Below are 22,430 nucleotides of genomic sequence, written 5' to 3' on the forward strand. Positions count from 1 at the left end.
TTATGTGTTTTGAAAAAATGTTATCCCAATAGAAGGTTTATAAAATGAGTATTTTATTTTATTTTATTTGGTGGTTTAAGATGTCATTATTTTTCCCTTATTTTAAACCCCCCGAGATCTAGCAAGGGCCACAAAGTTATTTTTCTCACCACTACATGTAAATGATTCAAAATTTCATATAAAACCCTATTTTTTCATGTCCTCTCGTGGTGACATTTTTAAAATGTAGGCAAAATTACCAAAAATTCTAAAAGCCTTAGTTTTTAATTGCCTACCACTTCATTAAACATTTTGCAAAAGTCTTCGTAATTAGAGACTATATTTCTACGTAGATTAACACTATATACATAGTAGATAAAATAAAAATTTATTATGCATATTATTAAAATAAATTATAAAAATAAAGCATCTTATAAAATAAATTATAAAAATTTTAGATTCCGGAATCATGCTGGAAATCATGCTGAATTCGATGCTTTTAATCCAAACCTTATCAAAACCCTTTATATTCCTTTTATTCATTCACTTTTATGTCAGCAATAATGGACTATTTTAATCGAAATTTAGACTATTTTCGATTATAAAAAACTGAAACTGCATGCCTCATAACAATTCAAGCTATAATTGTTTCCTTACCAATACAAGTTGAATTTATCATCATTTTTAAGTCAAATTTATCATTAACTAATCATTAATCAAATTTATTTTAAATAGAGAGTACGAGCCTCAGTCATTTCCGAACCGTTAAAAGTAAAATTTTCAGTCATAAATTCGCCAAAAATAAATTACCACTATCTATCACTAAGTGATTAAATATCAACTAAAGCTCTATGTTTAGTGATCATAGAAGTTTAAATTGTTTCATGACCACTACGAAAATAAATCGTAATGATCTTATCGTCAAATGGAATTATGCTTCTATCATAATTCGAACCACTTACTGATCAGATAAATGATTCAATCGCTTCCTGATTGCTACCAGCAGTTACGATCGTCATATCGCCAAATATAGAGAATAGAAAGAATAGAAATAGAAATTTCGTTCAATTGCAGCTAAAGTGAACAAAGTTTAACAACAGTTGGCTTCCTTATTGCAATACACGTTTCATTGTATTGCATAGTAAAGCAAAAAGTTTTGCTATATTATCGCCAGCCATAATTTTAAAGGTTTTCAGGCTGAAACAAATTAAGAAACAGAAAAATTAAAAGAAGAAAATAATTAAATAAAATTTTTAAAAACTACGTTTCTCATTTTGACTGATAAGGTATAAGCGTGTTTTTTTAGGTTATGAAATTTTAATCTTTTGCAAATAAAAAGAATCTAAAGCTGTCAGAAAGTTCTACCTGATGGGTGATTTGACGTCAGACCAATATCTATGACGTCAATGTCTCAAACATAATAAAAAGATGCGCATTCTTTTCTTTTTCAGACTGCTAAGGCTACGTAGACCTCATCTACTGCTTCGACTCCAGTACAATCAAAATTCTCCGTCAGCTTCAAAATCAGAGAGGTTACTGGAATCTCAACCCAGGTCCACGAGACCACAAAAGATAGAACATTCACTTCAGAACAAGTCACTCAGATCAAAGATTTATCGGCACGAGATATAAAACCACCGATGGAAATTGACAAATGGACATGGAAATTGACTTACATATTTCTCCCCAAAATTCCCGCATGGAAATTCACATGCAGATTTCAATGGCTGAGAGTGACACAGTGCTCACTGAATCAAACACCGTAACCGGTGTACCAACAACCGCCTCCAATCGCCGTGCCTTCTCCAATAGAGGTGGAAAAGAACAAAGTAAAGCCCTACCTAGTGCTACTTCCAAAAGGACTTTTAAAAGCCTCATCAGAGTTGTTGCAGTTAACATCAAGCCATAAGAGATTTCTATGGGATTAGCTTAAGCTGGAATTGAAACTACAAAAAATCTACCAATTCAAGCATCGAGCTCCACCCATCATTAACATCACTCTAGACACTGTTGACAGCCAATTAGTATTCGAGTATTCGACCTACGCCCTCTTATGAACCGTCCAATCAGAGTCGAAATATCCAGGGAAGGACGTTTTCAAATACCATGTTCTTGTTACCAAAGATGCGACCACATACTATCAACCTGCAGTTATACTCCCTTAGGTGTATGAAATTCACCAACGGCATCTCTTCGATGAGTGTACTTGATAAGAGTTCCCTCCAAACTGCTCTGGAAGCAAGTCCAATCCAAAGAGACACAGCTCCAACATTACAAGGGAGCAATCTCCATCCACATCTTTTCCCAAACAGTGATTTATTGAGATCTTCACGAATTTAAAGAGCTCCTGAAATCCCCCAGAGATTCAGCTGATGTTTTGGGCACTATTTTTTGATGCACTTCTACAAACGAGAAGCTAGGCTGTCCTATCCCCTCTTCTACATCATCGCTGATCACCAACTCAACCCTATATCTTCATAAATAGCATCGTCTGTATTGTTCGTATCTTAACTTCTTACAATCGTAACTTCTTTCTCTGACAGAATCAGGTTATAGGTTTAATGCCAGTCGGATGATAGGATTGCGGATATTAAAGATGTCCTTGTACTGCACAAGTTGTAGATATGTTAGCTTTATAACAATCATTTCAGTTTTAAGTTTCAATAAATCTTAGTTCTAATCAGGGGAGGGATGACCATTCGATTTTCGTCAGACCAAAAACTCATCAATTTTATAATCAACATTTAGAAAGATTCTTACCACATCTTTCAGAACTGCTATCTCTTACGTTATACATTTACTTTCGGTCAGACAAACGCGTAGTTACTTAATCCTCTCTTAGTCAATTTTAAAATGAAAATTCCTGATAGTTTAGTCTCTGAAGATTTATTACCACTTTTGTCTCAATGCATTTCTATGCACTGCAATCTTGATATACATTGGTTTTATTCCCTCCCATTAATTGATCTTTTTTCTTCCATTCAGTATTTAATAGATCAACAAGACTTGATCCTTTAGTAGTCCAAATATAATAACATTTTTCGAATTTATAACCACTGTGCGGATTAGTAACCCGAACATAGTAGCATCTATCTTATTTTTCATCCACTGCGCAGTTTATGTTCGTTATGTCGAACTACAAAAGGGATCCGTGCTGAGGCTTTCTTTCTTCTAAGAGGTATTGCTCTAGTGCCATCAGACTTTACATTCACCTAATGAAGATAATTTTGCAGTTTTTATAAAATTAACTTAAAAAAATAGAGATTTGCATTTCTTAACAACACATTTATATAATAATATTTTCTAAAAATTTCATATGCAAGTAAAGAAAACATATTGGCATTAGATTTATTCCATTTTGTCAGAATAAATATTCAGAAAACATTTGGTAATACCACAGCTGCATTTGATGTTCTTTTATTGTCATACTAACTCAAATGGAATAAAGAATGTTTTACGAATGTTTCAAAACAAACTATATATCTGATTATATTAAAGATACTTAATCGCATTCCAAAAACAAAAGATTGAGATTACAGTTACGCAATAACTTTTTTCAGATTTTAAATGTTGAATCTATTTCTTTTTTTAAACGTTTAATAAAATCAACTTTCAGATAATGCATTTTTCATTTACGTACTAGTATTTCAAAATCATATTTTCTACCATTACTTATTTGATTTGAAAAAAAATTTACTTACTATATTGTTCTAAAAAAATTACATCAGCATAAAAATATTTTTTCTATTTAACAATTCTACCATTAACTATTTTCAACAGGACTATATAACTTATTCAATATGGAACTCTGACGAATTGCTATAGAGTTCAATCTAGTAGAAAAAGGAATTAAAAATAAAATTAGTTTTTGGCTTTCAGTGAATAGAGGTCGTAAAAACAAACTTAAAAAATATATTTCAGCTTCATCTGACAAATTAGTTGTTTGTTATTCGTGGTGGACAATAAAAAAATGATTATGAAGAACCTACATGAAAGGTGTTTTTTAAGAACCTCTCTTAATATATATATTCTTCAAAGCATTATCAAAAGTAAAACCAATGAATTATACGCATTAGAGATCAAAAATTAATATTTACTGGTGATGAAAACAAAAATTATCGAAACGTAACTAATCACAATTTTGGAAGGTGGTACTGAAAATACCAAAATCTATTTTATTGCAAGAAGAAACAAATTAGTTGAAAGCAGATTACTATAAACAACATGATGTTTATTCAGGCAATTAAACAAGCTCTGGTGTTTTTCCACCATGCTTCTCGTAAGTGATTCGACGTATTTCTATATCATTTATGGTTATTTGTTGTTTTTGTAATACATTGCGTCTCCTGTTGTAACACGTTTTCATGAACTCATGCGTGGATTATATATAAACCCTTTTTCCTGTTATTCTCTTATATTTTTAACTTGGTACGCAACCCCAGTGTTGTAAGAGATTACAATCAATTTAAAGATTGATCTAATTACAAATTAAAAAGTTAGGAAGTAAGCTGTTAAATCACTTTTTCAAATCTTCATATTTTTGTGAACTCAAAAAACTTTCGCATTATTTTCAAATAATGCATGAAATAAACACAAAAGCAATAAAACTTTTTTTTAAAAATCCAAACCTATGTTATTAAGAATGTTAAAAATATGTTTAGAAAGTTTGAATAACAATTATTTGAACAATAATAAGAAAACACATTGATAAAAAGCAACCTATGGGTAAAATTATTATTACTGTTTTTTTCTTTCTTTTTAAAAATCTGGACAAAAGAAAACTTTTAGTGCTTACTAACTAAAGTATTTTTATTTTTTCGTGCACAAAATCCCGATACACACTTCAATTAAAGTAAGTGCCACTTTAACTAGAAAACTCTCAAGAAATTTCAAATCAAAGTGCACTTCAATGATTAAAATAGTTTACGAACCACAAAACCTTAAAATAAAACTATACAAAGTCTTTTAAGAATTTATCATACTTATATGGATGAATAAATATTTGCTTAGAGTATCTAATAAACGACTATAAAATATTATTTCTGATAGTTTTTAATAAATTACGTGAACTAAAATTTTTGAAATGGAAAATAAATTATTTTTAATATTAAGTTTTATTTTTAAAGTTATCTATAATTTCATGTTATGATATTAATTATATTATAGTTCATACACATACATATAGTTCATACAGAAACTGGTATGATTGAACTAAATTCTATTTTAATAATCATTAAATAATGATTGAAACATACTTTTACTTAGTAGTGCTTTATTTACACCGTACTATAGCTGCCTAATGGGCTATTAGCGACGGTTTGAGAAACGTCCCTGCTGTTCATCCGAAGACATGCCATCACAATTTGATCCTTTGTAGATGCGATAGCTTCTCCGCTTTGGTAGCCCGACGATTTTGCTTCGAAGTTGGGCATTTTATGATATAGCAGTTTGATGAGAACCAATACCGTACACACTTGATCCCTTCGCAGGCTAAACAAAGCTGATCAATCACCTACTCACGATCCTCAACCAGTCATGCTTGACTTCGGGGATCTACTAAGAACTGTATCTTCCTTTCTCTAAGCATACTCTATAATTGTAATTCAAAATGCTTTGTTCAATGTCTAAAAAGAACGAAGTTTCAAAAATAAATTTAAAATAAAATTACAATTCTGTTAAAAATATTCATTGCACTTTCGAATCCTTTAAAACCACTATTTATTCGAAACCTAAAACAAAGTTTTCTGTAATAATTCCTTTTAGAATCCTCAATCAAAAATAAAATATAAAAAGACTGCACATTAGTAAAAATAATAGACATTGCTTAAAAAAAAAAAAAATGGATACCTATCCCAAAGTTAAAGGGGGGAAAAACAAAAGCGATGCCAGAATATGACGAATAACTTTTGAGGTTGTTGAGATTAGAAACATCAAATCCAGTTTAATTGTCGAAGGAAAATTGAAGGTGCTTCTAATACTGAAGGTGTTTTGATTCGACATTTATTTTGGATTTTTCTTCCTGCAATAAAACTGGTTTTTCTCTTAATACCTTTTTATTTCGTTAATGATTTAATTGTTTTTTCTTTGTTTAGCTGTAAATTTTGAAACACAAATGCATTTTTGATAAGGGTCCGACAGAAAATTACTAAAAATTGCAAAGACGCATGCTTTCTATAATATATATATATATATATATATATATATATATATATATATATATATATATATATATATATATATATATATATATATATATATATATATATATATATATATATATATATATATATATATATATATATATATATATATATATATATATATATATATATATATATATATATATATATATATATATATATATATATATATAAGGGAAAACATGGAAAAAATTGCAGGACAATAAAGAAAAGGGGGAAAAGAAAAATAATAAGATACCGGAAAAAAATCCGAATGAAAGGAAAAAATATTTATAAAAATCCGTAAAACGAAAGATATAATCTTTGCATCAGCTCACACGACTATATTCACCAAAAACCGTGCTTTCTAATATTGTATCAATATAGCCAAGCAAAGTATATTAATACAATAGTATTGTATTAATATATTTGCAGGATTATACAATACAGGATTTTTATTAATTTTGTTTCCTTTTTTTCAGTTTTTTTTCCAGTTTCTTATTATTTTTATTATTATCTTTCATTTTCAACCTTTTTTCATTGTTCTGTAATTTTTTCCATGTTTTCTCTAAATTTTGAGCTTATTTTATGCATATGTATATGTAGACGAGATGAAGAAGAGAATGGAATATAATAGAAAAAGGCAGAAAAAGTTCCCTTTTGAAATTAATTGGGATAAGAAAGGATTATAAAGTTTCGATTTTGCCGATAGAAAAATAAAATTATACGCAACTTTTATTTTAAGCAAACTACGAATTCCAACCTGTGTACCGTGATCTTTTTTAAAAGAATTCCCGTTTCCCATTTTGTTAATGGGTCTGCGTATCTGGAGATAGAAAATACATATATTCCATTTCTATGGTGAGTAAGATGACAACCTCCGCTTCTGAAGAAAAAGCCTGTAAACGTGTTTTTCTTTCAAAAACTTGAAGATTTTTTCCGAATACGTCAATATTTATCTAGGTTCAAACTCTTTCTGAAAAAGATATTCATGGTCACGTAGCCATAAAGCTATCTCTAAGAATTTAAGTCAAAAAAAAATTCTTTAAATTTCAGATTCAGAATGTCTTAAAAAGTACGAAATAAAACTGATAGGCAATATCTTATTAAAGGGAATTGAGCAGAATTTGTATATTATTTGACATTTAAATAAGAATTAAAATAAAAGTTATTTTTAAAATATACTTTTCACAGATTTCGCCAATTTGTTTTATTATTATTCTGTATTCTTCTTGAGTTATTTTTTATTATTTAGAAAAACTTTTCCAGTTTTTGCTTATATAAAGAATACCAAAAACATGAGTCTTGATTACATACGTTTTTTTTTTTTCATTTCACTTTTAAGGAATTTCTGAAATGAGTCTCAAAAACCCTAGTTTTAATTATTAATATTCGATTTAATAACACAAAATACAACATTTGAACTAAATTAGTCGAATACTTATCAAACTATTTTTATAGTTAAAATTCGATTTCTCTAAATTAATTCAACCGATTTCGTTAAAAGTTCGCTATATTAAATAGCATTTCTTACTATTATGTAAAAATTTATATAGATTACAATTAAAAAATATTCCACCATATTTATTACTTTTTCATGAAATTTTCTTTGAATAAATAAATTTTTTAAGTCACTTAAAAACATTTCGAGCTATGACGAAATATGCAAAAAATAAATAAAGCATTAAAGGGTCCAAACTTTGGACCGCTCTCCTGGCCAAACTATGAAAACCATATTTCCCAAATTGCGGCTACTCCTTATATTTTAAGGGTAAGAAATCTGAATCCATCTAAAAAAGGTAGGTTTATTCTGGAAAAGTACGTTTTGCGTCTGATTTAGTAATTTGAAATATTGTCTGCACTAATCATCAACATATTTGAGATCAACCACTCAAACTATTAATATTGATCCAAGAAAGTGAAAATCTATTCATTAGGATCGAAAGTTATTCAAGATCCTTTTATTGCGAAATCACGAAATCAATTATTGATGAAATTTCTTTTTGTTGGGATGGAGTTTATCTCGAGATTGCCGAGAAAATTTCTGAAGCTTTCTTTTTTCGCATTTAAAAAAAGTAGAGAAATTCGTAACATTTTTGGATTCACTGTTAATTGTCAAAGCAATCAAAATCCAAAATTATGTGGAAAATTTTAAAAAAAATATACATTTTAATTACTTTCAAATACATTCTGTAATAAATAAAATATATAAAAATATACATTCTGTTTGAAAAATCAATTTAAAAAACGCTAAGTGATATGAATGTGCGATTTTGTTGCGTTCTCTATAGGGAAATAGATTTTGTAATCAAATTTCAAACTCAGTTTAGGTTCTTTAACATGCATTGACTGGAAAAATATAAAATAATATTTTCTGCTGCATATCATATCACAAATTCCAGCGTAAGTTCGAGCATCTATCAAGTTTGAACAATTCTATAGTTTTTTTCTTAATTAACAACAATAAATATCAAAAATATCATTTAAAGCATCTGTAGTTTAAATTATATCTCATTTGAGAAAATGGAATATATTATACAGCTGTCTGAAGGGGAAGGAGAACCCAATCATACTTTATGCATTCATCCACAGCTTGTAATTTTGACCTGAACCAGAGAACGTTGAGTCTACAATTCAGTACCCCCAGAGAGGTATTTATTTGTTATGGGATCTTGAAAGATTTTGTGACCTCAACAAATTTAACGTACACCAGTCAGCCACAGTTTAATACACAGGGATTCTTCGGCCGGCGTTATTCGAACTCACGTTCACACGACCACGAACCCAACGTCCTACCAACCCGGACTTTTATATATCATATTTCGTATAAATAAGTCAATTTTATAGGGTTAATAAGAAATAAGTTTCCCTTAAAAGGACTTAGCATGTTTAATACAATCACTTTAATTGAGATAAAAATTCAACCATAGAGGATTCAAAAGAAACGCTCAACATTTATTCAAGAAATAATTTTTGTTCCAAATTTCACTGATAGGTTGCACTTTAACAGACATAAACACATTCCTTGGAAACGCTAAAATGCGTAAAAGATTGAATGCCTTTCATTTTCAACAGATATATGCCTTTCATTTAATCGGAAAACAATATTTTTCTAAGCTGTAACTATTTTCTGATAGTTCTGGTAGAACAATTTTACCACTAATACTATTTCTTGCATGCATTATATGCAAATCTTCGAATGTATAATATACAGAAAAACTTCAGGTAGAAACTAACAAACTGAAAACTGCAAACTTCTAAAATTCTGTATTATGACAATAGCAGTTTTGTCAAATATTAAAGAGTTTACGTTTTATCAAAAATAACTTGGATTTAATGACAAAATTATAACAGTGTCAAGAATAACGAATAACTAATCTTCAAAATTAATATTTTATTTCATAAAGTGTGACCAAAAAATGATCTTAAAGTCAGGGTAGAGCATTTATTTTATCAAAAACAAAAAGTCTATCATAATGAATTCCAGGTGCAACGGAAGCTACATTAATTGTTTACAATATAATAGGATAAAAGATTGTATATGCTAGTATTAAAAACTTCTTGGTACAATTTTAGCATTCTTCGTTTTAAATTTGCGAATAAAGGACTACAAAATTAGTGTTTAAGTAAGGAAGGAAAAACGCTACTAAATTTAATGAATTACTATCGAGACCACTGATGTTGAAAATCATTACTATTAACCTTTTTCCCACACTTATAAAAATGGAGCATCATTTTAATACTTTAAGGCTTAATTTCAAAGAATCGATCTCGATAATAATTCGTCAAATTCTGCCAGCAGTATACTTTTTTTAATCATGGAATTATTTGCGCCTTTTAATGTGTATATTTAAGGCATATTTTTTTCAAATTTTCTATTAATATATTTTAAAGGCAGTGTTCCAAAACCCAAGCTATATATTTTATATATTTATCTTTTCATCGCTCTCTTACTTTTTATTTATTTTTCCTTGAAAGTACTAGTAAAAATTTTGATACCGAGCCTAAAACAGACTTTATAAAATAAAATGTTTCGAATTTTACACATATTCAGACTCAATAAGATAATATATACCGCGTAAAATCTATTCCCATTTTTAATATTAAATCGAAATAAAGAATAAAAAAAGGACATTGTGGAAAGATAGTAAAAAAATATGGATAAGGTTTTTCTTTTATCATACGAGAAGAAAGCCTTTAGAAAATATCCATTCTCGGGTTCTTTTCAATATTCAAGTAAAAGCCTATCTTGAAATAGTCGGAAGAATAAGGTTTGACTTATTTTTTTTACCTCGCGTCTTTGATTGGTTCGTAAGACGGAAACTTTATCCGCATCTTCTTCATACCTTTAGCCGACATATTACTGAGAATTCAAAGACAGAAATAAAATACTCAATTTCAGATTTAGTACTATAGAAGGATAAGGAAAAGTTTCGAAGAAATGTATTTCCATATTGGATAGTAAAATTTGCATAAAATTTTTAAATTCGGAACACGGTTATGAAGAAATTCTGGAATGTTTTTGCGACGTGATTATTGGCAAATTTTTATCTAAAAGAGTATTATTCTAGGAAAAAACAAAATTTCTTCTTCGGAAATACGAAGTCTCTCCGTTTTGTGCTGCGATCTGTTACAGAAAAAAATATCTTCACCCATCTGGAAACAACACTAGGAAACAGCGTGAGATAAAAGTACTTTCATATAAAAAAAGTTAATGGTTGTAATTAAATTGTCTAAAACTATTTGATTCTAACAATATTTCACAAGGTATTCTTGCCTTTAAAGATTTTTCCGTCATGTTTGAATATAATTAACAGAACAAAACATATTTGATTTATATATTACTTGTTTTATCGAGCATTTATATATAGATTGATTATAAGTTTTGAATATAATTGTGCTTCTTTTTATTTAATAATTTGTTATTGTATCCTTAGGTAAAGAATATATTAATTCTCCTGCTCCATGCTTACCTAAAAACATGAGGCATTGTATACAATATTAGATTTTCCCGATTTGCCGGTGTCCATCACTCCAAAAATGTTTAGTGTAAGTCTGTATGCATTTGAATTATTTGTCCTTACAATGCCCACCCAGTTGGACAGATTTTTGTCCTCTCTTTCAGGGGCACCATATTACGTGGGCCAACATTGCTTCTACAGTAAAGACAAAAGTACAGAGAATGAAAGAACATGCATGCCTTGTCCGAGATTCGATCTCGGCATCTTTCTGATGCCAGGTAAGCTTCCTGACCCGTAAGGCGTTGGGCCCATATCCAGAAGATCATGAGTTCGATGTAATGGTGACTGGTGCACCTAAAATCTGTCTGATCACTAAGTTCCCATTACAAATCAAATCCTCTGGGGGTTCTGAATCTGAGATTGATCGTTCTTAGGTTATTACAATCTGTACAAAATTACGATCTGTGGATGTATGAATATTCTGCCCTCTAAACGAGGCTGTGACGTGTGTGTGTGACTAATGACGTATTTTTGGTCATAGATAATTGAAACCGGAATTGGCCATTGAAACCGGAGAAACTCATATTCGCTTTAAATTCGCTTGGCTTCATCAAGCAGGCTTGCTGGATGCATTCGAAACAACAACAGAGAGTAAAGTAGAGTTCATTTTTTAACTCTTTTTAATTCCATTATGTAGTTGCATTGTATTTTGAGTTAACCATTGAATTAACTTCTGTAACTTCTTCTGCTACTTAAGTCGACATTTTATTTGACCCAATCTAATAAGTAGAATAAAACTTTTTTTAATTGTTTCCTTTTGCCTTTGCTCGGAACTACCTACTGATGCCAAACATTTCTTATTATAACATTTAGAAAATATAAATAATTTCGCGAAGAGTAATATTTTTCTGCATTGAAAATAATAATCTTTAACAATTAAAATAAATCTAAATTCTCGAAATGGGATATGAAATAATTTATGTTCTACGCATCTCCAAGGAAATCCTATTCGTTCAAATAATAATAATAATAATAAAAATAAAAGTAACTTCTGAATGGGGTTGAAAAAAAAAAACTTTTCTTTCTTAATTCTGCTATTCAAAATTTTAAAAAAATATCTTTACTTTTGAGAAAAGTAATAAGTTTTTAAAAAAATTGTGGAATGCAAAGTGATTAAATAGAAAAATCTTATAAATTTAGAAAGAATTGTAGTTGTTCTGAAAGAAAAATATAATATATTATGCTTGCTGAAAAAAACTGGGAAAACAATAACTTTGACAAATAGTTTTTGAGGTAACCTATTTTAATCCGCTATTGCTTATTACTTTTATTTCAATGCCATCTACCTTTTATACATTTTTATTTATTCATTTCTATAATTACTGTTTTTTTATTTAATAAGAATCCCAATAGATATTAATTCAACAGATGTTTAAATATATTTCTTTCTCAAGTAGAATGATTTGAAAGTAAAAAGTGTCATTCTTGCGGTGTAATATTATGTTTCTTGCAGTTTTATCTCACAAAAAAAAGCAAATCAATATTTCACAAAAATTTCATTTTTAAATATTCTATTTTTTTTCCGAGTTCTTAAGATGAAAAATTTGAAAAGCGGAAGTGAAAAGCGCATTCAAAAACTAACAATTCTCTTCAGATTCCCTTGATTGCTCATTGAGTACTTCATAACTTTAGCGTAGCTTTGTATGTATACTGGTACTCAATTTAAAATAAAATTTCTAAAAATATACTGAGTATATATCCATTTAATTTATATATTGGTTTAGCAACAAGGTTTTCATCGTTTTTACTTACATATTTATTTACTTTAAATTTTAAAGGGTGTTAGAATTTTATTTTCACTGACAGTTTTGTCATTTGGTGTGAATTTTCGTACCAAAATCGGTTTTAACTCTTCGAACTAAACTGAATAAAATCGTATGTTAAAAGGCATAAAAAGTTTTGTAGCATTTGTTTAAATATTTAATTGTGTTTGGAATATTACTCAAACAAATAAATTTTTTACTGTTCATTTAGATATATGTCTTTCTATAAAAGAAATATAAACTCCGGTGTCTTAATAAGTTTAAAATAAGTTTTTAAAAAACATAAACAACATAATTAGTAGCTAAAGTAACATGAATCACAATTATTGTCATAATTACTCCAAATCTATTAATTATATTTTAACGTTCATTTTTGAAAAATTAACGAAAGCATTGAAAGAATTGTTTGTCGGAAATGTAGAATCAAATTCTTCGACCATTTAACTAAACTTAATTGCTTCTAATGAATGCATTATATGAAATTTTTAAAGACTAAAAAAATTATTTCGTAAAAAATATTTTAGAAAAGTTTTATTAATGTCACAAAACAATGCAAGAGAATGGAAGAAAAAAATGTTTCTCCAAACAATACAATAAAAATACCTTTACAAAAGGATATTTTATTGTTTTCAGAATGAAAGAAATTAAAATATAGTAAATTAAACAAAAACTTAAATTCCCGAACACGATAAGTATAAAAATATAATAAAAAAGTTTACATAATTGGTTGCAAAGTTCCTTTTATATGTGAGCACAAAAACACAAATTTCTGAAAATTTTACAAATTAACAGATTCTAATCCCCGTTTTTGAGAAAATATTAAGTACTCCATATTAAAGAAATTACGGAGTGTTAAAATATAAACTGTTTTTTTCTTCGTCATTTAATTATTCTTCGCTTTAAAGACTTGTTTTCATCGTCGAAATGTTGTTGGTTCGTAAAGCAATTAAAAGGTAAGTACACACATTGATAATTGATGACTTATTTTAACTACATTAAAGCAAATGGTTTTCACGAGAACTCCATTACATTAATGCTGGGATTTAAGCTCCACGAATATGAAAGCGTATTTCATGATTCGACTAATACCCAATTACTGTTACGGGGGTTTTGAAATTTCTCATTTGATAAAGATTTCATCCAGCTGCCTATTACAGTTTACGTTCAATTTTGCTTACAGTTTTGACGTCGCTAAAAAGGAAACGAATTAGGGATTTTCCTTCCCTAATAACTTATGAACTCACTAATTTAATGACTAGTCTGATGGAAAATTAAATTTGAAGCGCTTCTCTTAGTTTAACTAAGTATAAAATTGGATATCCATGAAATTTTATACTATTTTTTAATGCATTAAGGAAAAGTTGATGACTACACGTATAAGGGAAAGTGTGTAAGACTTAAAAAATGTTTTAAAATATCTATTCTTACATTTTCTAGCTTATTTTCTGAATTTTGTTCATTAGCAAAGCGAAAGCGAACGTATAGTGCAAGGTGAATAAATTAATCCTCCCAAAAATGTTGAAAAGTAGTAGTCTTTTTAAAAAGTTTTTAAAAAAAATCTCCAATATCAAAACATAATAACTATCTTGCGAGCATTCATGGGAGCGTTACTCTTATGAAGTAACGAGTAAAAGTACGAATACTTTAAGCAGAAGTAACGAGAAAAAAATTTAAAGCTTTGAAAAGTACCAGTAAAATTTTAATAGCTTTTGAAAAAGTACAACAAGTACGAAAAAATTTTACGGATTTAATGTGCGTTTCAAGGAAATCAAAAATTCGAACTAAAGCTTAAATTTCATTAAAAAATACAAGATTTTCTTTCAAATTGAATATGCCTTAAATTTTAATTTTAATTTATAAAATTTTCAAAATCCATTGAAGTAGAGAAGGTTGAAAATATCCAAAATCCCAATCAGAAATTAAAATTCAGTGTTCGCATATGAAAAGGAGTTATTAAATTATGCTAATTTAACCAAATCTTTAGAAAGTTTGTTGTTTCCTTCGGAATTAGTCGGAATTTGCAGTGACATAGGCAAAAAAAAGTCATTGTGTGTTTAAAAAAGCAGCTCTTCCCCTTTAAAGAAATCTAAATCCTCAGAGGTGTTTGGAAAAGGAAGTTAGATAGAATATGCAATGCAATAAATGTATAAATTCAAAAACAAAAAAAAAATTAAAAGATTTTAAAAATGTTTTGAGGAAAATTTTGAAAAAGAAAGTAACGATTTATTTTGGCATTTTCGTTACAAATACTTGTACTTTTTATTCTAAAAAATAATGTAAAAACAACTAGAAGTGATAAATTTGTAATGTAGCAAGCACAAGTACGTACTTTTAACTTTTGTTATAAGAAAGGAAAGTAAAACTATTGCCAGGTATGCATGCAAGCTTGTATATAGTAAGTAGCTTTTATTTTTTTTTAAACATAAACTCTTGTATTCATTTTGAATGGTACATAAATGCATTGAAGCACGTATTTAATAAAAAAATAAAGTTAAATCGAAATATAATCAGTAATTTACAACCAAAACATGCATTATTAATTAAATACCAATACAGAACTCGAAACAAATATTCATTAAAAAATATTAGTTATATAATATTAAATTTATAATATTAATTAATAAATTCTATAGATAGATAACATTTTTAATAAAATAATAAAAATTAATTTAAGTTTTAGTTTTTCCTCATTTTTTGTAAAGAGAAAATAAAAAAAAATATAATAAATAAAAATCTTTAGTAGTTAAAAAGAATTGTCGATAAATTAATTACAATACAAAATCAAAAGTTAGTAAATAAATATACTAATAATTGAATTGTTATCAATTAACTAACATTATAACAGGGAACTCAATATAAATAGCCTCATGGAGTTCTATATTCGTTTGATATTATTGTTAATTAATTTAAAAAGCTAATCAAAAGTAACTACTAAAGGTATATGAAGGAAAAAAATAATCTTAAGTAGCATTTAAATAGCAAATAAGGAATCCATTTTTCCATCATAAAATACTTGTTCTGTAACACGTACAACATAAGTGTTGTCATAAAAATGCATATAAAAGTGCGAAACAGTTTGTTGTTTTTTTAATTAGAGAGAAATTTTAAAGAAATTTTGAGGAATAAATAACAGAAATATTCCCAGATCTATTTCCATATCCCCTACTATTATTCAACATTTATGAGATACAATATATTTATAAATTAGCACTAAATATTCATTATTTTAATCTTAATATTTTTGAAGATTATGAAATGAGTAATTTGATGAACGTAACTAAAAACTTTACTGAAGGAATTATTACTTTTTTTATTATTATTATCGATCCGAAAACTCATTTTCAATCGGAGTTACTTAGAATCTACTAACTTTATGTCTAGAAACTGCTAATATTTCGCAGTAAATTACCATTTAAAGTGGAAGTTTTATTAACGATTACGGCAGTTAAGTCTTTAATTCGTAGATTAACTAGAGTTGCTTAAAATCTAGTGGGAGTGATAAATAAATTTAGTAGAATATCGACTTCTTAAAGCCTGAAAAATAAAAGCAATTGAAAAAAAAATCTAATCTGTTCAATAAAATAGTTTTATGATACATAAAGAAAAAGATATAAATGTATTTAAATCGAAATTATATCTTAAAGAAAAGCTTATGCAGAAAAGAAAAAAAAAGAACTTTAATTATTGTCTTAGTATATAGAAAAGTGGTTTTTTATGCTACATGTTTCAATTACTATTTAATCTGGCTTTGAAAGTTTTAATGATGCTTTTTTTGCGTTAATGGAACAAAAAGTAATAATTTTGCAATCAGTGCATGTTCTGTTTTTACCATTACTTAAAGTAACATTGCTGAAACACAAGTAAAAAATAAGTTTAAGATTGAAAAAAAATTATGTTATGTCGATTGAAATGAGAGTTAGGAAAATTGATGGTTAATTGCTTCGATCTGATCGACATACATTTTATTTTAAGGGTATGCTTGTTTTATCCTGTGGTTGTTTTGTCACCAATTATTTTGTATTGTTTCCTGCTTCGATCTGAGAGTTGCCTACTATTGATTGTTGTATGTTCTGTTATATTTTTTTTCGTCTTTTGATAAAATTTATTTCCTGTTTCGAACACATTGTTGTCTGCTTTTTCCAGATCGTTGTCTTCTGTGTCCAGCAGGTTAGCTCCTGCTTTGTAATTTTGAGACCTAAGAGTTTTGAAATTTTTTACCCAATATCGCACACGATGGGTTTCCTGTTTTAATTGTTTATAGAGTTAAAAGATAAAATTTAACAGTTAGGCGTCAATGGCGTCAGGCATCAATGTTCCTTCCTCAAAAAAGGACACCCTTCACAAAAAAAGAGCATTGTGTTTCCTAAAAATTTTCATAGCTTTTCAGAAACCCAAAGTACGGAAAATTCTTAATTTTTATTTTAAAAAAATTCTTCTTCTCTAAAAAAAATAGTTCAATTTAAAAATAATCCCTCGGTTAAATTAGTACATTCTATAAATTGGTTTCAAAATGAACGTATTTCTCGAATTTTAGAATGTTGCAGGTGGTAATAATACTGTATTAAAAATATCAGAATTCAAAAAACGTCGTCCTGGTTTCAAAAATTGAAGAGGAACTGAACTGTTGAAAAAGTGATCGGAAATTAATAGGAATTTGCAATGAAATCATCGCGATTCGAGCTCTTTACAAATGGATTACTAAAAGGTGAAATTTGCTAGCCATAGCGTAGCACAAAAATATCGGAATTGAAAAAAAAATCTTGCGAATAGCCAAAAAGTGAAAAAAAAAATTTTTATAAATATTTTGGATTTACAACGGAATCGGCAGGAATCAAACCCATCAAAAAGTGATGATTTTAATTCGAAATTCGCGTGTTGTATTAACACCGTATTAAAAATACATGATTTTGACAAAATTTGTGAGAAAGACTAACTAAGCTAACTAAATTCTAACTGAAGTCGCTAACCGTGTATAAGAAATATCAACTAAGTTTGCAATTGAAACTTCGAGTAACATCCTCATAAATGCATATTCGTTTTTAAACGCTATTTTAAAGTTAATAATATTTGTAATGTATAGAATACATTTCTCATAAATTTCTAGCACGGATAGATAAAGAAGGGTTCTTGCCAAAAATGCATAAAAAGGGACTATCAATGTGGCAGGAACCATTAAGAGAGCGTAAGAAGATAACTTGCTATGTCGTAACGCTGTCTTCATATTTATGATCAATTATGGGTAAACAAATGATTTGCCTATTCTTTTCGAGTTGCTGCATTATTTATGGGATGACAACACTTTTTCATGCAAACAGAATCTTTCATGGCTGAATGTTTTTTGATTAAGGAATTTTGATGGTCAGAAAAAAAAATTGATTAAATATTATTATAGCTCCTTGCTTGGTCATTATATAACATTAGAATAACAGCAGCGTTTGTGTTGTTCTCATTTTTTCTTGTTCAATAATTCCAAAAATAGTTAACATACATCAGTGCAGCTTTCTAGGTTTTCATTCATAATACGACTCTATTTAATGGTGGATTTAATCATTTAGGTTAAAGTCGTATGTTAAGGGCGTATTTATTGAAATTTTCATTTGGGTAACAAGGATGGCTCTGAACTATTATTCGATATTGCGAAGAAATCCATCGTTTATCAAATCTTTGTAAGATGTCGTTACTAAACTATAGTTTTAGACATACCTGGCTTGTTTAATTTCAGACATACGTGGCTTGTAGTATTGAGGAGGTAGGTAGATACTTTATTTACGTCGCACTAGAGCTGCACAATGGGCTATTTGTGACGGTCTGGGAAACATCCCTGAGGATGATCCGAAGACATGCCATCACAATTTTGATCTTCTGCAGAGGGGATAGCTACCCTGCCTTGGTAATCAGGTGACCTGAGAGCGAAGTCGAGCACTTTACGGTAGAACAGTTTAACGAGGACCGATACCGCACACCCTCGGTCCCTACGTAAGCTGATTAACGTGATCAGTCACCCACTTACTGACAGCAGCTAATGATGCTTGACTTCGGTGCTCTGTCGGCCAGGTGGCCGAGCGGTTACTGACTGCGAAGCCAATGGCTGCGGGTTGAAATCCAGCTCTGGGCATGGATCTTTCTCTCTATGTGTTGTCCTCTGTTTTTTTCCTTTTTATTTTAAATTATTCATTTCCAGCATGCTCCATAACAGGAGTTATAATACATGCATTGAAGAATAAGAATAACAAATTTAGATCAAAAATACAAAATGAAATAAAAATATAAAATATAAAAGCAGACGAGTAAAATCAAAAAGAAGGAAAAGGAATATTATGAACAAACTTTTGAAAAATTGGTAGACAGTCAGTATTGATCAGAATATGACAGTTTGGTGGCCTTTGTAATCCACTAGTGATAACATGTTTGAAAAGTTCACTACGATGAGAGTCTAATTCAGGGCAGGAAAATAAAATATGTTCAATATTTTGAATTTTATTGTCTGCAGATTCCTGTATTTTAATACAGATTGGCACGATTCCAGCTGGAACACAAGATGCCCCATACGAGATGGTACGAAAACCTTTAATAATTCGTAGGGCTATGAGTCTCCGGACTGTTCTTAGCTTGAGCCTGTTATAATTGTAGCGGATGCTATCAAACCATACTGGTGCAGCATAAGTTAGCTGAGACAAGATTGCTCCATCATAAATAATTTTCAAGGCCTTTGAACCTTAGGCCCCAGTCACCTTTGCCAATCTGGCGAGGGTATTGATTGATAGTGTAGCTAACTTTTTTGAACATATTTGTAATGTATTAATATTCCAGCAAAGTTTCCTATCAAGAATCACGCCGAGATATCTCTTCTCACTGACACTATTCAATATATTGCCGTTCGTATATATTTTAATTTCTCTTCCAATTCATGTTTTTGATAAGAGCAAGATATTAGATTTTTCTGAGTTAAATGTTTTTTTATTTATTTTTGTTTGTCCAAGTCCTCTGTTGTGTGTGATGTGTGAATGTGGCCCCCCTACAAACCGGTATCTGTGGCAGTGCGATGTGGTTAATGTTGCTCGTCTAAGCGACTTAGGCTCACAGGTGCCCACTGGGTGACGTTAAGTGAGCAACACTTCTGTCATCTTCCCAGGTGAAGAGCGTAAAAGTTCAGTACCTGCTTTTAGAAAAAGAAAATAAACTTTGGTGTTTTATTGGGAACTGTTTCTTTACGACTGTCATATTGCAGAACTTAGTCACAGAAATAACAATGCGTGTCATCTAAAAATGCAACTGAAGCGATGAAACCACCAGAGTGAGTAAACAAAATAAATTCTCAATAAAACAAGCAATTTCTTCAATAGAGACATAATAATGGAAAAATTATATTTTTTAATTAACACATTAATGTAGATTTATACTATAAATGTGCCTGGTATACATTACTGAAACTTGCTCAATGTTTTAAATTTTCAACCATTTTCATTTGGTGCGCAAACTAAAATGATAGCAAAACTTTGGTGAAGTATTTCAAAAATCTTAAAATATAATAAAAACTGGAATAATTAGTTATAAATTTCTACCTAAAACTTATGTCCTTTATTAATGAAAGTTTTTATATACTACTACGCATACTTTGTTTTTATATCTGCGCTAAAAGAATTGAAAAAACATTCAACATTTTTTAAGGTTATGCTGTTTTATGCGCGATTTCTATAAATTTTCTTTTAATCTTCTCACGTTAAAGCAGTTTCATTAACACGAATGTGGAAGTGGGGGTAATAAAAAAAATATTACAGTATTTCATTAAAATATTACGGCCATTGGCATTTTTCTACGATGTAATAAATAATAAAATAAATGAATATTTGCATTATCGATATAAATTTTCCTTCGCATGAACTAATTGAATCTCATTATCAATACTACCTCAATTTTCTATCATAATTTTCTCATAAATATTTTAACTTTACTTTCCCAATTAGTGCTAATAATTATATTTTCATTACTTTGCGTAAAATTATCACGCGTAGTAGGAAAGTAGGAAAGACAGAAAAGAAAATCAAAGCATTTTTTCCCACAAAATGTGAAGTGTATTCCATAATTCATAATAGATTCCATGCACAAACATAGCTAAATCTTTGAAATAATAAAAAAGGTACTATTATATAGTAGGAAATCCTGACATCTAAAAAATAAATTTTTTAAATTAGAAAATTGAATTGGGATCCATATTGTATACCACCTTGAAGGATAGTATCAATTTAAGTAATTTTAAACTTGAATTATCGATATTTTGTAAACAGATACAAAATTACTAATTAATACTAAAATTACTAATAGAAAGTTGTTTTTTTTATAAATTCCCAATAATTGTTAATAACCGAATTCTTTTCATTATTATATTGAGAGAAATCATCATGCGTAGTAAATAATAAAATGAAGAAAAAACACAGATAAAAAATAATAGTATTTTTTCACGTAAATTTCATAGTAGATTAAACTAGATTTCGACTTTGGATTCCACGTGAAAGCAAGTCTTAAACAGTAATAATGTTTTCGGAATAACAAATACCAGATACTAACGTATATTAGGAAATACAAACATAGAATTATTTTTTTCAAAAAAGCTATGAATAGAAACTGAATTGGGTGTCTATAATGGATTTCACTTCGAAGGTTGGTATCACTTGTCGGTGCATGCTTCACCTTTATATCAAGCTTTTTCATTCAGAAAAATAAAAAGATACTAAAGTAAAGAACTCTCTATCAGGTTACTAGAAAAGAATTGGAAATATCTGTATTTACTGAATTACTTTGTTTCGTAAGCTCTGTGGAAACAAAAAAATAATATCGATAATCTAACTACGAAGATTAACTTCTAACCTCTTTTCTCCAGGTGAATTTCATCATAGAAATGCTATTGTATAAAGACAAGAAAAAAGAGGAAACCAAAGTAATGTGATTATATGCTTCGTAGAAAAAAAGCATTAAGTATGAATGTTTCAAATATTCTTTATCTTCCTAACTTAGGAACCAGAAAGAGAGGAACCTCATTCGATGTCTTGATCCAAAATTCACGTTTTTCTTTTATGTAAATGGTAGAACATTGCAGAGTGTTTTTTTTTTCTTTTTTTTTTAAACTTTGGTTACATTAACGTTGCATTCTTAAAAAGAAAACTGGTTGAATAAAACTAATCGTGAGAATCTCTCTGTAAGCAAAATCCTGTAGAAATGTCTGCTACTAAAATACATCTGTAAAAATTTATCATAACTTAATATCCAAACGAAGAATTTGATATTTTCAGTTTCACAGTCTGAAAGTTTCAAGGACGAAAGTACGGATTTTCTAGTTTAATAGTATCGTTTTCGAAAATTCTTTCAAGTTCCTCTAAAGCAATGCATTCTCGAAAGCCAAATGTTTCATTCTTTTTAACAAAAAAGAAGACAAATTTGTCATCATTTAAGAAAGTTTTATAAAGTCATATTTTTTATATGTATAAAATTAT

The 22,430-nt window shown here is 28.9% G+C and overlaps 2 long non-coding RNA genes across 7 annotated transcripts in view; one reads left to right on the forward strand and one right to left on the reverse strand.

The window, feature by feature from the left end:
• LOC107445485 (uncharacterized) overlaps nucleotides 1-2,280 on the forward strand; it is a 78,972-nt gene extending 76,692 nt beyond the window's left edge. For all 4 annotated transcript variants that reach the window (XR_015435632.1, XR_015435633.1, XR_015435631.1 and 1 more), the window contains one exon: nucleotides 1,431-2,280. This is a non-coding gene — a long non-coding RNA (uncharacterized LOC107445485). The remainder of the gene's footprint in view (nucleotides 1-1,430) is intronic.
• LOC107445494 (uncharacterized) overlaps nucleotides 1-22,430 on the reverse strand; it is an 81,668-nt gene that overhangs the window by 21,141 nt on the left and 38,097 nt on the right. The gene's annotated exons all lie outside the window — the stretch shown is intronic.

The sequence above is a fragment of the Parasteatoda tepidariorum genome, chromosome 7 (assembly GCF_982258835.1).
Source record: "Parasteatoda tepidariorum strain Cologne lab strain chromosome 7, Ptep-v5.0, whole genome shotgun sequence".
Taxonomy (NCBI): Eukaryota; Metazoa; Arthropoda; class Arachnida; order Araneae; family Theridiidae; genus Parasteatoda; species Parasteatoda tepidariorum.